Genomic DNA, 18,043 nt, shown 5'->3' with positions numbered 1-18,043 from the left:
GCGGCCGCTAAAATTAGCAAAGCCGCGAACGCGTCGCGCCCCCGCCCTCAGACTCCCGTTGCGCCTCCAGCCCGTGCCACTCCGTCGCCGCGACCGGTGGCGCAATCTAAAACTCAGACCCCTCCCCCGGTTATCCTTCAAGAGAAGGCAGCTTGGGACCGAGTTTCCCTGGCCCTTAAGGCCAAAAATATTAATTTTGCCAGCGCCCGTAATCTCGCCAACGGGATTCAAATAAAAGTAACGACACCCGACGACCATAGGGCCCTCTCAAGTTACCTCCGAAAGGAGCGTATAAGTTTCCACACTTATACGCTCCAGGAGGAGCGCGAACTCCGCGTTGTCATACGTGGAATCCCGAAGGAGCTAGATGCCGATCTCGTCAAGGCAGATCTGATAGAACAAGGCCTACCAGTAAATTCCGTGCACCGCATGCACACCGGCCGCGGTAGGGAGCCATACAATATGGTTTTAGTCGCCCTCCAGCCTACCCCCGAGGGTAAGCAAATTTTTAACATTCGGACCGTCTGTAGGCTCTCCGGTATTGCCGTCGAAGTCCCCCATAAAAAAGGCACTCCTAGTCAGTGCCATAACTGCCAACTGTACGGGCACTCTTCCCGTAACTGTCACGCGCGCCCCCGATGTGTTAAGTGTTTGGGCGATCACGCCACGGCCCTCTGCGCTCGCGACCAAAAAACCGCGACGGAACCTCCTAGCTGTGTCCTGTGCCGAACACAAGGTCACCCCGCGAACTACCGTGGATGCCCCCGAGCTCCAAAAATAAATCGCCGCGTCGCCCGTCAAAACCGCCTCCGAGCTTCCGGCCCAGACATCAAAGCCACGGTACCCTCTGTGCCGAAGGCTAAGCCTGCTTTCGTGCCGGCGTCGGTGCCCAGCGTCTCGGCTTGGGCTAAACCGTTGCCGTACACGAACACGGCTACAACTCTCTCCCCCGCGACTCGTCCCACCCCCGCGATACGTCCCTCCCCCGCGACCTGCCCTCCGACCGCGTCCGAAAATCTCGCTCTAGCGATTGACTTTTTTCAGTCGATCAACTTTGAGCGTGTTAACGCATTGGGTGACGCCATTCGCGCCGCCTCCACTGCACAACATTTCATCGCCGTTGTGCAAGAATACGCTGACGTATACGCGTCGTTAAATACGTACGTCCTCCCCTCACTCCGCCGGTAATCAATGGCGTACATTAGTAGAATAAAACCCTTATCCGTAACAATAGGATTTTTTAACGCTTACGGTCTCGCAAATCAACGTGATCAGGTTTGTGATTTTTTGCGTGACCATCAAATTGACATTTTCTTAGTGCAGGAGACCCTACTTAAGCCCGCGCGCCGTGACCCTAAAATCGCGAACTATAACATGGTCAGGAACGACAGGCTCTCTGCCCGTGGTGGTGGTACCGTTATTTACTATAGAAGAGCCCTGCATTGCGTCCCGCTCGATCCTCCCGCGCTCGCTAATATCGAAGCATCAGTGTGCCGAATCTCACTGACGGGACACGCGCCGATCGTTATCGCGTCCGTTTATCTTCCACCGGATAAGATCGTTCTAAGCAGTGATATTGAGGCGCTGCTCGGTATGGGGAGCTCTGTCATTCTGGCGGGCGACCTAAATTGTAAACACATCAGGTGGAACTCACACACCACAACCCCGAATGGCAGGCGGCTTGACGCGTTAGTCGATGATCTCGCCTTCGATATCGTCGCTCCGTTAACCCCGACTCACTACCCGCTAAATATCGCGCATCGCCCGGATATACTCGACATAGCGTTATTAAAAAACGTAACTCTGCGCTTACACTCGATCGAAGTAGTTTCAGAGTTAGATTCAGACCACCGTCCCGTCGTCATGAAGCTCGGTCGCGCTCCCGATTCCGTTCCCGTCACGAGGACTGTGGTGGATTGGCACACGCTGGGCATCAGCCTGGCTGAATCTGATCCACCATCGCTCCCGTTTAACCCGGACTCTACCCCGTCTCCTCAGGATACCGCTGAAGCCATAGACATCTTAACATCACACATCACCTCGACATTAGATAGGTCATCGAAACAAGTTGTAGCTGAGGACTTCCTTCACCGCTTCAAATTGTCCGACGATATTAGGGAACTCCTTAGAGCTAAGAACGCCTCGATACGCGCCTACGACAGGTATCCTACCGCGGAAAATCGTATTCGAATGCGTGCCCTACAACGCGACGTAAAGTCTCGCATCGCCGAAGTCCGAGATGCCAGATGGTCTGATTTCTTAGAAGGACTCGCGCCCTCCCAAAGGTCTTACTACCGCTTAGCTCGTTCTCTCAAATCGGATACGGTAGTAACTATGCCCCCCCTCGTAGGCCCCTCAGGCCGACTCGCGGCCTTTGATGATGACGAAAAAGCAGAGCTGCTGGCCGATACATTGCAAACCCAGTGCACGCCCAGCACTCAATCCGTGGACCCTGTTCATGTAGAATTAGTAGACAGTGAGGTAGAACGCAGAGCCTCCTTGCCACCCTCGGATGCGTTACCACCCGTCACCCCGATGGAAGTTAAAGACTTGATCAAAGACCTACGTCCTCGCAAGGCTCCCGGTTCCGACGGTATATCTAACCGCGTTATTAAACTTCTACCCGTCCAACTCATCGTGATGTTGGCATCTATTTTCAATGCCGCTATGGCGAACTGTATCTTTCCCGCGGTGTGGAAAGAAGCGGACGTTATCGGCATACATAAACCCGGTAAACCAAAAAATCATCCGACGAGCTACCGCCCGATTAGCCTCCTCATGTCTCTAGGCAAACTGTATGAGCGTCTGCTCTACAAGCGCCTCAGAGATTTCGTCTCATCCAAGGGCATTCTCATCGATGAACAATTCGGATTCCGTACAAATCATTCATGCGTTCAACAGGTGCACCGCCTCACGGAGCACATTCTTGTGGGGCTTAATCGACCAAAACCGTTATACACGGGAGCTCTCTTCTTCGACGTCGCAAAAGCGTTCGACAAAGTCTGGCACAATGGTTTGATTTTCAAACTATTCAACATGGGCGTGCCGGATAGTCTCGTGCTCATCATACGGGACTTCTTGTCGAACCGCTCTTTTCGATATCGAGTCGAGGGAACCCGCTCCTCCCCACGACCTCTCACAGCTGGAGTCCCGCAAGGCTCTGTCCTCTCACCCCTCCTATTTAGCTTATTCGTCAACGATATTCCCCGGTCGCCGCCGACCCATTTAGCTTTATTCGCCGACGACACGACTGTTTACTATTCTAGTAGAAATAAGTCCCTAATCGCGAAGAAGCTTCAGAGCGCAGCCCTAGCCCTAGGACAGTGGTTCCGAAAATGGCGCATAGACATCAACCCAGCGAAAAGTACTGCGGTGCTATTTCAGAGGGGAAGCTCCACACGGATTTCCTCCCGGATTAGGAGGAGGAATCTCACACCCCCGATTACTCTCTTTAGACAACCCATACCCTGGGCCAGGAAGGTCAAGTACCTGGGCGTTACCCTGGATGCATCGATGACATTCCGCCCGCATATAAAATCAGTCCGTGACCGTGCCGCGTTTATTCTCGGTAGACTCTACCCCATGATCTGTAAGCGGAGTAAAATGTCCCTTCGGAACAAGGTGACACTTTATAAAACTTGCATAAGGCCCGTCATGACTTACGCGAGTGTGGTGTTCGCTCACGCAGCCCGCACACACATAGACACCCTCCAATCCCTACAATCCCGCTTTTGCAGGTTAGCTGTCGGCGCTCCGTGGTTCGTGAGGAACGTTGACCTACACGACGACCTGGGCCTCGAATCAATTCGGAAATACATGAAGTCAGCGTCGGAACGATACTTCGATAAGGCTATGCGTCATGATAATCGCCTTATCGTTGCCGCCGCTGACTACTCTCCGAATCCTGATCATGCAGGAGCCAGTCACCGTCGACGCCCTAGACACGTCCTTACGGATCCATCAGATCCAATAACCTTTGCATTAGATGCCTTCAGCTCTAATACTAGGGGCAGGCTTAGGGACCCCGGTAACCGTACTCGTCGAACTCGACAAAGAGGTCGACGTGCAACCTAACCCATGCATCAGCCCGCTGAGTTTCTCGCCGGATCTTCTCAGCGGGTCGCGATTCCGATCCGGTAGTAGATTCATTCGCGAAACAATTGCTCTTGAGTTGTTAGGTCTCCTTCGGAGGCGCTCGGGCAGTTGTTAGCAAATCCCACCCCTCTTGGCTGAGCCTTTGCTCGCCCACCTGTCCTGGTGAAACTGGAAAGGCCTGCGGGCCACCAGTAAACTTTCAATCATAAAAAAAAAAAAAAAAAAAAAAAAAAAAAAAAAAAAAAAAAAAAAAAAAAAAAAAAAAACACCGTAGCAACAAAGCGGTTACTTTACTTATTCCTAAAAGTCATAATATCATAACGGGGATTAAAGACGTAACCGATTAATTTCAAATTATTTTGAAAACTACTCAATATTGTTTTAAATCAATAACAAATATATATGCAGCTTAATTTTATCCATGAAGTCTCTTAAGAACATTTTCATCTATGATTTACCATTTCTTAACAAAACAGTTTTTTAACGTTCCTGAAAAGTTCGAGTTTTTCACTTGCGACCTTTTTCCACGAATGGTGCGATTTGAGTACAACGCTTCATTTCTATATTGTAGTTAAATGTTTTAACACTTAGGAAACGAATAGGACTTTTCGTGATCGCAGGCACGTATCCGCTGACGTAAATACGTATATGGATATTTGTATGTGCTACAAACAACGTTTCTGGCTTCGTATAAAGAATACATTAATGAAATATATGATAGGAGCGAGCCATTAACCTTGACCTCATAAAATTAAGTCGTTTTCAATGTCATAACCGTAAATTCATTAATGGCGTGTTATTAACACGCCATGCTTATATCATTGAATTTTATAATGGCTTGTCGATATCATTGACTTATTTTAATGTTTTTTTATTTATTTTTTATTGCGTAGATAGGTAGAGGAACTCACAGCCCTCCTCCTCCTCCTTGCGTCGGTTTCCTCATTACTGAGGGTCGTGGTCATGGCCTTGAAACAGATTGTTTTTTATAGTGCACCGCCATCTGTTCCTATCTGCAGCTGAGTGCAGAGCATCGTGCACTGTGGTAACCAGCGCTGCACGAATCTGGTCCGTCCAACGGGTCGGGTTCCTGCCTCTTGGTCGCTTGCCCTCGACCTTTCCAGTGACCATCAATTTCTCTAAGTTGTCACTGTCTTTCCTTGCGATGTGGCCAAAGTATTCAAGAATCCTTCGCATGCAAATGGTGGAGAGTCTAGTCCGGATCTTCAACTGAGCTACGATGGATAAATTGGTGCGGCGTGCGGTCCAGGGAATACCCAACATCCTCCTCCAGCACCACATTTTGAAGGCATCAATCCGATTGCGGTCAGCTTTCTTTATAGTCCATGTCTCTGCTCCGTATATGAATATTGAAAACATTAGTGTGCGGACTAGGTTGTTCTTTGTGTTCATAGAGATATTTTTGTCCTTCCATATTTTGTCCAGCTGAGACATGGCACCTTTTGCCATCCCAATCCGTCTGCGAATTTCCGGTTCACAAGAGCCATTGTTGCTGATGTTGGTACCCAGGTAAACAAAGTTGTCCGTTACTTCTAAATTAAGTGTACCGCTGAGCTCCAGTCTACTCACAGCCCACCTGGTGTTAAATGGTTACCGGAGCCCATAGACATGTACAACGTAAACGCCGCCCACCCACTTTAAGATATGAGTTCTAAGGTCTAAGTATATTTATGACGGCTGCCCCGCCCTTCAAACCGAAAGGCATTACTGCTTCACGGCAGAAAGCTACCCGTGCGGACTCACTCGGTATGTGTGTATTTGAATCTTTAAGCACCATTATCACTGACTTCAAAAGTCCGATTAACTTTGCAAACGCATCAAGAACTGATTACAATACAATCAATCTACAACTTCGCCCTAATTTCCTGACAAAATAAAAAAGAGGAAACAAATTGTTAGTTCGTCTTAAGTGTGTGTTTAGATTTGGGTTATTTTACTACATACATATGGCTCCTTTAGAATTGAAGTGGCTTAATCCGAAATTCTTGTTTTTTTTTTAAACGTAATTGAATTATTGCAATGATTCAGTTTCGATTTTAATACTTAAGTTTCAAAGCTTAAAGCTTTAAAATGCATACTTTAAAGTTTAAGATATGCGCTTGATTTAAAAGAGACGGAAAGTGCTCTTTGTCCTTTTCTAAGATAAAATTAAAATTTAATTTTAAATTTAAAAAAATATATAATAATTTTATAAACTGATAGAATACAATATGTTTGTAAGTAGTTCAAAGTATAAAACTCATTTTCTTAATAATTTTAGTTAAGCCACTTTAATTCTAAGCGTGCTGTAGGTATATTGTAATACTGATTCTGACTTTTAGATTAACGCTGTGCCAATTGTCGTTCTTACCACTTATAATATATGATTAGATGCAGCTTAGGATATGACCTCTTGGTGGTAGGACCTCTTGTGAGTCCGCACGGGTAGGTACCACCACCCCGCCTATTTCTGCCGTGAAGCAGTAATGCGTTTCGGCTTGAAGGGTGGGGCAGCCGTTGTAACTATACTGAGATCTTAGAACTTATATCTCAAGGTGGGTGGCGCATTTACGTCGTAGATGTCTATGGGCTCCAGTAACCACTTAACACCAGGTGGGCTGTGAGCTTGTCCACGTATCAAAGCAATATTTTTTTTTTTAAAGTGGAGGAGTTTAAGTAGGGTAGCAGATCCTGGCATTAGATCGAAAAAGGCTTGGAAGAAGAAGAAGAATGTTCTGAAGAAGTAATTTTAAAATCGACTGTTTTTTTTTAATTCGTTTCAAATAACTAACTTCATTTTGGGAATTCGCGAAGTATTCTCTTCGTAGGGGCTTTATACGCAACGGCATCTAATGATGAAAGATGTATGAAAATGGTAGATGTATGGAAATGGTAGTGCAAGGTAGAGGGGGAAGAGGTCGACCAAAGAAGACATGTGGAGTGTGTGAATGACGATATGAGAGAGAGAAGAGTGAGTGTTGAGATGACGGCTGATAGAAGAGAATGGAAGAGAAAAATTAGCTGTGCCAACCCCACCTAGTTTTTTTTTTTTTTTAATGCTTAGATGTTTGGACGAGCTCACAGCCCACCTGGTGTTAAGTGGTTACTGGAGCCCATAGACATCCACAACGTAAATGCGCCACCCACCCCGAGATACAAGTTCCAAGGTCTCAAGTATAGTTACAACGGCTGCCCCACCCTTCAAACCGAAACGCATCACTGCTTCACGGCAGAAACAAGCAGGGCGGTGGCACCCACCCGTGCGGACTCACAAGAGTTCCTACCACCAGTGATTACGCAAATTATAATTTTTGCGGGTTTGATTTTTATTACACGATGTTATTCCTTCACTGTGGAAGTCAATCGTGAACATTTGCTAAGTGCATTATTCATTAGAAATTTTTTTACCCGCCTGCGAGATTCGAACACCGGTGCATCGCTCAACACGAATGCACCGGACGTCTTATCCTTTAGGTCACGACGACTTCATAGTGGGATAAGGTGGAGAAAAAGACGAAGAGGCATCTAATGATGAACAAAATAATAAACAATTTCCCTAAAACGTTATGTAGAGAATAGTTATTCAATAATGAATATTTGGTCTGCGTGTAGCCGTGGAAGTCACGTGGCCGATATAACAATAACAAAACACACCCGATTTGATTTAAAACATTCGATCGAATTCGTATTCACGAGGCTGCAACCTCTCCCCATACGAGTATAATTACAAAGAACATAAATATTTACGGGATTACATTAAACGCGAAGCACATGGTGCTGGATGAAAAGAAAATTACACTTTTTATATTAAATAAATGATGTAATCGCTTGATACGTTTTTTTTTTCTTTCTTCCGACCACTGAAGAAATCAGACCCGGCAAATATCAATTGCTCTGAGCACGGACGTGTATGCAGCCTGCACGTGCTTCTGTCCCGAGGCTGCCATGCTTTCCGACTTGAACGGCAAACAGTTTTTACTTATGGTAGGACTTTTTGTGTGTCCGCACGGGTAGGTACCACCACATCGCCTATTTCAGCCGTGAAGCAGAAATGCGTTTCGGTTTGAAAGGTGGGGCAGCCGTTGGAACTATACGGAGACCTTAGAACTCATATCTCAAGATGGGCGGCGCACTTAAGTTGTAGATGTCTATGGCTCCGGTACCACCCATTTAACACCGGGTAGGCTGTGAGCTCGTCCACCCATGTAAGCAATAAAAAAAATCAATTTTTGACGTGACAACATCTTATAAACCGATGAACACCGGCTGCACGCACGAAAAAGTGTCACGTTCCGCGTGAGCCTTAGCATCCAAGCGAAAACGCGCAATAAGCGATAGAAGCACGACCGGCCCAAGCGTTGACTTGTGACACATTTATCTCTCTTCTCGCGTGACGTCAGAGCTAGCAGTCCGAATAGTTCTGCTACTGTACTTATGTTTATCATCATTAAACTATTGTCCGTAAGCCTAATTTACAGACAACAATTTTTTTTATTGCTTCAATGACCAAGCTATCCGTCAATTCGATGTTATGCGGCTACCGAAGTGAGCGTAGATATCAACAATGAAAATGCCGTACATTTTATAGTACAACAGCCCCCCCCCCCACCCTTCAAACAGAAACGCATTAGTGCTTCGTGGCAGGAATAGGCAGAGTGGTGGTGCCTACCCGTGCGGACTCACAACACGCCTGATTGGCGTTGAAACTGACCGTCTATGCAAAAGTCAAATACGGACGCCTTAGTGTTTATAAACAGGGCCGCAAAATAAATCTAACAGTAAAACCAATAAATCAAAAGCCAAATCAAAGCTTTCGTGAACTTAACTGAGTAACACTGAGAATGGAATATCGTGGACTCTAAATCATGGAACTGTCCATAGAGCTACCACAAAAATAGATGTGAAAATTGCATTTTCAAAAAAAAAATTAGTTGTTGACACACGATTCGCGGGCAAGGTTGTATTAAATGATCACTGGCATACACAGACTTTACAACGCAATTACCGCTATCTGGGTTGAAAGATGAGATTGAAATCTCAATTGTAAAACAACTGTCACATCCTTCACTCTGGACCCATGATAAGCTAACAACTAAAATAGGCAGGACGATGAAACCTGGATATATGGAGCCTGGAGATCAGTAATACAGGTCTTTGAACCTAGTACAGACTTTTCAGCTCTTTCAAAGGCTTACAAAATTAATTATAAGGTTAATTTCCATTTGTATTTGTACTATACCTTTAAGAGAGAAATAAATAAAAATTATAAAATAACATAATGCGTCTTATCACCGGAAATTGGATATTTACATACCAGATAATTACTTAAGGCACTTTTTTCGGGTGTTAAGTTATCGCCGGAGTCGATAGCATCAACCACGTAAATGCCACTCACATCTTGTGAGATATGAGTTCTAAGTCTCAGTTTTCGCAATACAATGGGTGCAGATATATTAATTAACGTTTTTTCAGCAATATTTTATTCCCTTGATTAGGTATCCCCTTAAAAGTATGGTTTTTCTTTCCTACCTAAGATGACGGTCTTGAGAGACCGTGCTTCGCAGAATCTACCATCTGATTCGAAACACGACCCACTGAGAAGATCCGGCGAGAAACTCAGTGGGCTGTGTCTGTGGGTTAGTTTACTCGCCAAGCCCTTCGTCGCAAGCGACGGGTTCGACGACAAAGACGACCGGAGTATTGTTACTTAGTTACGGGATTTGAAACCTCGCAAAGTCACACAGTGCGATATCATTACATGAGGCTTCTTCTAGTATAGGGAAGGCCATTACGTATAACATTCTACTAACGCTCTCAGTAAAATGATCTATTCAATGAAAAGGAAAAATAAGTAAATAATTTCATACGCCTTCTGAGTGATTAATTAGTCTATGGTATTACAAGTTCAATATTTCAACACGAAGAAATCCGGGCGCTATAATTATCTCTTATCGTCCGTTCAGACGGACAAACAGGCACGATCTTAATATATAACATGACTCAATTTGGACGTGGTGAAATAATAGCAGTGGTGGTTTTGTGGTTTCACGAGTGCCTTAATGTTCGAAGTTTTTTATTTATTTTTATTGCTTAGATGGATGGACGAGCTCACAGCCCACCTGATGTTAAGTGGTTACTGGAGCCCATAGACATCTACAACGTAAATGCGCCACCCACCTCGAGATATAAGTTCTAAGGTCTCAGTATAGTTGCAACGGCTACCCCACCCTTCGAACCGAAACGCATTACTGCTTCACGGCGAAAATAGGCGGGTTGGTGGTACCTACCCGTGCGGACTCCCAAGAGGTCCTATCACCAGTGATAAAGTTGAAAGTCGGACACAGAACCCACACTGTGGTTTTTGGTTTTCTTATGTTTATGATATATTTTTTATTGCTTAGATGAGTGGACGAGCTCACAGCCTACCTGGTGTTAAGTGGTCACTAGAGCTCATAGACATCTACAATGTAAATGCGCCACCTGCTACCGCCATGCTACCCCTAGTAAGCTATCATTTACAAACTTTACTGTAAGGATAAAAGTTGGGCGTCTAGTCAAAAGGAAGCTACTCACGAAAAATCAGCTTGTTAGTAATAAATAATGAAAAGTGTACCAGGGATCCTGTATAATTAGAATTCATAATATTCTAATATTAGTTGGATCGCTAAAATTTATAAAATTATAGTAAAATATACAAAAAAAATATGTTCTATTAATTTAGCATGCGTAATTTAGAGTTGGCAACATCTACCTAAGCTAAGCTAAGCTAAGCCATCGACCCCCCTATTGAATAAAAATACATTAGCTTCTGGGCGCCATTTGAAAATCTACTAAATGACCCATCATTAGGGGCTATAAATAAAACATAAAGATGGCGTTATAATGATCTAAGACAACTAAACGATTGCCCGTTTTCTCCTACGGCGTACGACGTTATAGTCCAAACGAGCGTTAGCGGTTTCTAGTCAATATTGCTAGTCAATATTAGCCACTGAGTTTCTCGCCGGATCTTCTCAGTGGGTCGCGTTTCCGATCCGGTGGTAGATTCCGCGAAGCACGGCTCTTGCTAGGGTCAGTGTTAGGCATCACTCCGGTTTGAGCCCCGTGAGCTCACCTACTAGTTAAGGTTACGCTGAAATAGCCTCTCAATACTATCAACTAAGGTAGGGCAAAAAAAACTGATTGTATTAGGGACAGATCTGTGGTTTATGAATTCAGCACGCAAACTAGAAACATTGTTATAGTTTGAAATGCTTGCGTGTGTATTTATCGACGGTGGCAATGTCAACAAGCTGAGTATCTCGCCGGACCTTCTCAGCGGGTCGCGATTCCAATCCGGTAGTAGATTCATTCGCGGAGCACCTACCCTTGAGTTGTTAGGTCTCCTTCGAATGCGCTCGGGCAGCTATTAGCAAATCCCACCCCTTCTGGCTGAGCCTTTGCTCGCCCACCTGTCCTGGTGAAACTGGAAAGGCCTCCGAACCACCAGTAATTCATCATTCATAAAAAAATAATATTACAATGGCGGTACTAATTTAGGTGTAAAATTGGTATATGAATTCACAGCTAGAACGCCTACCGACGTCATATAACTAAATTCAAAGTCAAGCTTAGAGTATTATTCCGAAGATCCGTCTCCAAGTATTTTCCGAGGGAGCAGCCTCCCGAATCTGTCGTGGGATGTTAAATTTCGGTCTGGATCAGGCATAGTTCCAGGAGAAGGTTGTCGGTTTTTGTCGATGTCCAAAGGCGCTCAGGATGTAGTAATTTCAGGTCATTGACTTACGTGGTTCAAAACTGTAACTTAAATTCATAATGCAACTCTTATCCATGAAAATTATTTAAGTATTTTCTGTCTTTTCTCAATTAACAAGAGGTTTTCTTGAATGGTATAAAAAGATAAATGAGGCTTTCAGGTTTAGATACTGGCAAAGGCCTCGACAACTTGTCAAGTGTCTGGAAATCATCAAGGGAAAGCACAAATGGGCTCATGAAAATGCTTAGAAGTGGGTGAGTGACTTGAGAAAGAATTGATGATGACTACAGAAGACTGAGAAGTGTGAATAGAAGTGTCAAGTGTCTAAAATATACTAATAGACATTCCAAAGAACACTAGTTTAAGGATGTGTGTGTGTCAGGAAATTAACATTTTCATTGAGCTTAGCTCTGCCCCTGGCATTGCTGAAGTCCATGGGCGACGGTAACCACTCACCATCAGGTGGGCCATATGCTCATTTGCCTACAAGGGCAATAAAAAAAAGAAAGATGTCTTTGTTTACAAAAAAATTTTTGATTTCATTGACTTTCAAAGAATTTGGGCTTTCATTAAGTTTTGTTTTTCTCAATAAAATAGACAATTTTTCGTACAGTCACCGGCTTTTTAGTTGCATTGCGTGTACCAATTGTGCATTCCTGTTTTCGAAACTTGTTTTCATCTGAGCTAATCTTGAAAATGTTGATAGCGTGATTCAGATATCTGTCAAATTTATTTTGTTCTATGACAGCTACCGCTACAGTTGCGATGAGTAATAATATTATTATTTTTTTATTGCCTTTGTAGGCAGACGAGCGTACGGCTCACCTAATGGTAAGTGGTTACCGTCGCCCATGGACTTCAGCAATGCCAGGCGCAGAGCCAAGCCGCTGCCTACAAAATCTGATTCAACTAAGATTAAAGACTATTAGTGGGCTAGTACACTTCTGAACATCAGTAATATTATCTGATTCAACTAAGATTAAAGACTAGTAGTGGGCTAGTACACTTCTGAACATCAGTAGTATATTAGTACCGTGCTCTCAGCTGTCCAACTCCGGCAACGCAAGCGCCTTTTGTCGCGAACCCAAAAAAAAAACTAACAAATATTCATGCCAATTTTAACCGCACAGTTTCAGACAAAAATAAACACGGACAGACGAAGCGAGATATATATAAAACGCAATCCTGAGCTTTCAGGCAGATCTATATCAAAAGCTCAAAGAAAGTACTTTTTTTTAGAACTTTTTGTTTTATTCCATCTTCCCCTCGACCATGAATGCAACAAGAAAATACCGTATTCGTTCACATAGCAAAGATTTAATTGGCATGTTGTTAGTGTATCTCTCGGTCGCCTGTCTTTAAGTGGTCACCGAACTCATAAAACTTATGACATTAATGCTATTGAAGTCGTCGTGGCGTAAAGGATAAGGAGTCCGGTGCATTCGTGTTGAGCGATGCACCGGTGTTCGAATCTCAAGCGTATACCAAATTTTCTAATGAAATACGTACTCAACAAATATTCACGATTGACTTCCACGGTGAAGGAATAGCATCGTGTAATAAAAATCAAACCCGCATAATTATAGTTTGCGTAATTACTGGTGGTAGCTCCTCTTGTGAGTCCCCACAAGTAGGTACCACCACCCTGCCTATTTCTGTCGTGAAGCAGTAATGCGTTTCAGTTTGAAGGGTGGGGCAGCTGTTGTAACTATACTGAGACCTTAGAACTTATATCTAGAGGTGGGTGGCGCATTTACGTTGTCGATGTCTATTGGCTTCAGTAACCACTTAACACCAGGTGGGCTGTGAGCTCGTCCACCCATATATGCAATAAAAAAAAAGTATGTTCATAAGTCTCTGGTATCCATAACACGGGGAATCCTAAATTGGGCCCAGATGACCGTGTGTAATTTGTTTATCAATAATATTACTATTATTATTATATTTTCGATGCTTCGAATGCATCTTCTTTGTTCACAATTTTTTTTACTGGTGGTAGGACCTCTTGTGAGTCCGCGCGGGTAGGTACCACCGCATGCATACAGATGCATACAGTTTTCGTGGTCACGGACGATTGTAATGAAAAGATTTAAGATTTAATTCGGTTTCAACCATCTAATTTAAAAGAAAAAAAACCGCGAAAAATCAACAACGAGAAACCAAAACGAACAATTAAACAAGCTCTCTATTTCGTATTCATTAACCGCTAACGAACCGAATCTGACCGCAGCGTCAAACGGAAAACACAAAATAAATTACCTCACGGGTTCCCGAACGTCTATACGCATCGATTTATTAATCATTTCACTTTTCAAATGTTAACACGTTTAAATAAACAACGGTATGCCATTAATCAATCGAGATTATTTCCGTTAACGTTCCGAAAAACAAACGGAGTTGGTACGCGGTCGAGAGATGGGCAGGACTCAGGGTACACTCAATGGGGGGTCAGTTACTTGAAAACAATCTTTATATTAATACGTGAAGCAAAAACTTTGTATCCCTTTTTACGAAAATTGCGCGGACTGAGGAGTATGAAATTTTCCACACGTATAGAGAGTATAGAGAAGAAGTGCACAATGCCAATAATAATACAGGGTGGCCCATAAGTCCTTTGATATGAAAAAAAAATTATTAAAATAAAACTAATTATATTATGAATTAAATTTTTATTTACATAAAAAGCTTAAAAAACGGGAATTATTTTTTGAAAATAACATCTCCTAAATGTAATCCGTTGCGATCACGGCACTCTTGCAAACGACGTCTAAAATTGTCGATGACTGCGCGGCACGTCACTGCTGAAATGCTTGTCATTTCTCTGCGGATGTTTTCTTTTAGGGCCTCAATTGACCGCGGGTTTGTGTCGTATACTTTAGCCTTAAGGTAGCCCCACAAAAAAAAATCCATCGGGGTCAGATCTGGACTACGTGGAGGCCAGGAAATGTCTCCTCTCTTAGAGATAACTTTGCCAGGAAAAAGTTGACGGATAACGGGCATAGCAGTGTTAGAGGTGTGAGAAGTGGCCCCATCCTGTTGAAACCACGTCCTGGCATTAAAGCCTGAAAAGTTTTGCAATTCTGGTATGAAAAACTCTTCGATCATAGCCACATATCGCTCCGACGTAACAGTAACTGCGCGCCCTCTGCCATCCTCAAAGAAGTAAGGCCCTAGGATACCATGGGCTGACATAGCGGCCCAAACAGTCACTTTCGGACTATGTAAGGGCTTCTGATGCTTAAGTTTTGGATTGATGGGGCTCCAATAGCGGCAATTTTGTTTACTAACATGCCCGTTAAGATGGAAATGAGCCTCGTCAGAGAACATTATGTTATTGAAGGAAGTAAACCGATTCAACATTTCATTCGCATAATTTTGTCTTTGAATACCGTCAGTTTCCTTTAATTCTTGAACCAACTGAATTTTGTAAGGGTGCATATGTAAATCTTTCTTCAAAATCCGTTGTAACGATGTCCTGGATACGTTTAATGCTCTGGCGCGCTTACGAGTTGACTGTGTCGGATTTTCGCGAATAGACTGTGTCACTGTGTCTATGTTTTGTTCCGTACGTGACGTCCTTGGGCGACCCAACCGTGGTTTATCTAACGTCGAACCGGTCTCCTCGAACTTAGCAACCCAGTTCTTAATCGTTTGAAGAGTTGGAGTGTCGTCAAAGTTGTGTAAACCTTTGTGTTCTCGAAATTTACGCCGCGCAACGGTTGCCGAATTGTCGTTTTTATAAAACTCGCGCACACAAAACGCACGGTCCGCTCCGGTAAAACGCTCCATCGCGACTAAATTCCCAGAAACCGAAGTTACTCCCCCCGCTTCCCCTGCACCGCTCACGCGCGCCCTGTTCGTTTTATTCAAATTTTACTTTTCAAAGGACTTATGGGCCACCCTGTACATAAAAGATACATTAAATCAATAAAGAAAACATTACACACACTACATACCGTGTATTTGACGCACACACGCATACATACTATTTATTGTCAAACTTTTGTTCTTGACGTCTGTTGTCAAATTGAGATTAAATATTGTTTGTCTTTGTTAATATTTTTTATAGTGTAGTCTTGGCGAAATTTGTGATTATAGAAGTATAAAATACAATAATAATAGTGTACAAACTTACAATTCTAATTAATTAGAGTCGAATTTCGACTACTGCGGGACCACTAGTTCAAGGAAATTCATCAATAATGTCAGCGCTTGTAATGCTTTCAAAAATAAATGCTGAGTAACATAATCTAGTGCTATTTTTAAAGAGCATTCTATTGTATTGGTATAATACTATGTAGCTGAAATTTTAAACCTAAAAAGACTAGGGTTATTCACTCTTTCAGACTCACATTATAAATGATCAGTTATTATTCCAATTTATATAATGTTACATCGCTAAGAGTAACGCCATCTATCTTCGAATAACAAAAACGAATATCAAAAGAATTAGTTAAATCGAGAACGCTCGAGAAATACAACGCCATCTATTGTCAAATAGCAAAAACACATAACGAAACTTCTTGACCTGTTAGGAATATCTCGATAATTGTAGAGATGTCGTATCGACTATAAAAGCGTTGCAGAAACATAAGCGATAAAGCGAAGGCAGTTAGTAATCGGATCGTAAAGTGTTTTAAGTGTTAAATAGAGTTTTAATTTGTACTTCGGTGGAAGTTTTATTTATCCCGAGCCCCAGCGCGTAACAATAATAATTCAAATAATTAATTATAATATATAACATGATGAAATTCTTCCTTTCCTTTAGAATTAGACCGACTCACAGATTCTCGTGAGCATCGTAATAGGGGACTAAAGATTTTCTTCTGGCTACAATCTAGCTAGCGATTTCCAAGGAGGTTGGTGGACGTAAGGCAAGTCCGTCAAGTAAAATTCATGCCAATTCTCTGTGTACCATGACAAAAGGATACGTGCGCCGACCACACATAATTTAAGGTTACAGGATAAGAAGAAAATGTAATTCTTTCGGTAAAATCATTCGCGAAAACGTATTTGGTTCAAATTTCCTTAAATAAATTTATGCCTGCTTTTTTTTAAGCTATTGCAAAGCTTTTATTGCTTATTTTATTATTGTTTTGATATTAAATTATTATTATTATCTAATTATAATTGCATAAGTTGATAAAAAATGCTATGCAATAGCTTTATCGCGGCAGTCCCCGAGTGCCACATGTGTTTTTTTTTCCTACCTATTCTAGTAACCTCGCGGGGTTATTCTAGATTCGCCGAACTAGTAGGTGAGCTCACGGGGCTCAAGCCTGACGTTGCTAACACGAACCCTAGCGAGAGCCGTGCTTCACAGAACCTACCACCGGATCGGAAACGCGACCCACTGGGAAGATCCGGTGAATGCCTGCGAGATTTCAAGACTGGTATACGTACATCGCTTGATACTGTGGCGGTAGCCATCATATAACATAAGATATTTGACAGATGCCTGAATCTCGCTTACGACATTTTCAAGATAAAGCGCATATATACAAGTTCCGAACAACAACATTTGGACCGTCGGTCTACCGAGCAATATCACCCGCTCGGTAGAAGATCTTCCCTTTGTCGTTAAGCCTCCCCAAAATACTATTACAGCATGGGTTTTATTCTTTAACTACAACTACGGTAATCCTTTCCGTTTTAACAATGTCGGGAGGCAATATTCTATTCCCTGCGTCCGTCCCAGTCTTTTTAAATATATTTAGCGCTGAATCTCAGTGGTTTTATTTTGAAACCAAGACACGTTAGGTATTTAGGCTGAATTGAACTTGTTTGTTTTAATGTATTAATTGATTTACGGCTCGTGTTTGGAATTAAATCACTTTCTTTTGTTATCTATCTGCTGTTTGATCAACACGATAATTCAATTGAATTGTTTAGAAATTCTATATTAAAATTGATTCTCTGTTCCTATTTTGTGCTGGCGGTAGGACGTCTTTTGAGTCCGCACGGGTAGTTACCACCACCCTGTCTATTTCTGCCGTGAAGCAGTAATGCGTTTCGTTTTGAAAGGTGGGGCAGCCGTTGTAACTATACTGGAGACCTTGGAACTTATATCTCAAGGTGGGTGGCGCATTTACGTCGTAGATGTCTATGGGCTCCAGTAACCACTTAACACCAGGTGGGCTGTGAGCTCGTCCAACCATCTAAGCAATAAAAAAAAATAAAAAAACCACAAAA

The 18,043-nt window shown here is 43.0% G+C and overlaps 1 protein-coding gene across 1 annotated transcript in view; it reads left to right on the top strand.

Annotated features, from left to right (window-relative positions):
* Positions 1-18,043, top strand: part of LOC114249836 (facilitated trehalose transporter Tret1) — a 127,695-nt gene that overhangs the window by 100,895 nt on the left and 8,757 nt on the right. The window lies entirely within an intron of this gene.

The sequence above is a fragment of the Bombyx mandarina genome, chromosome 28 (assembly GCF_030267445.1).
Source record: "Bombyx mandarina strain Sakado chromosome 28, ASM3026744v2".
NCBI classification, from domain to species: Eukaryota; Metazoa; Arthropoda; class Insecta; order Lepidoptera; family Bombycidae; genus Bombyx; species Bombyx mandarina.
The sequence above is the reverse complement of the archived record's forward strand: the minus strand, read 5'-3'. Positions and strand labels throughout refer to the sequence as shown.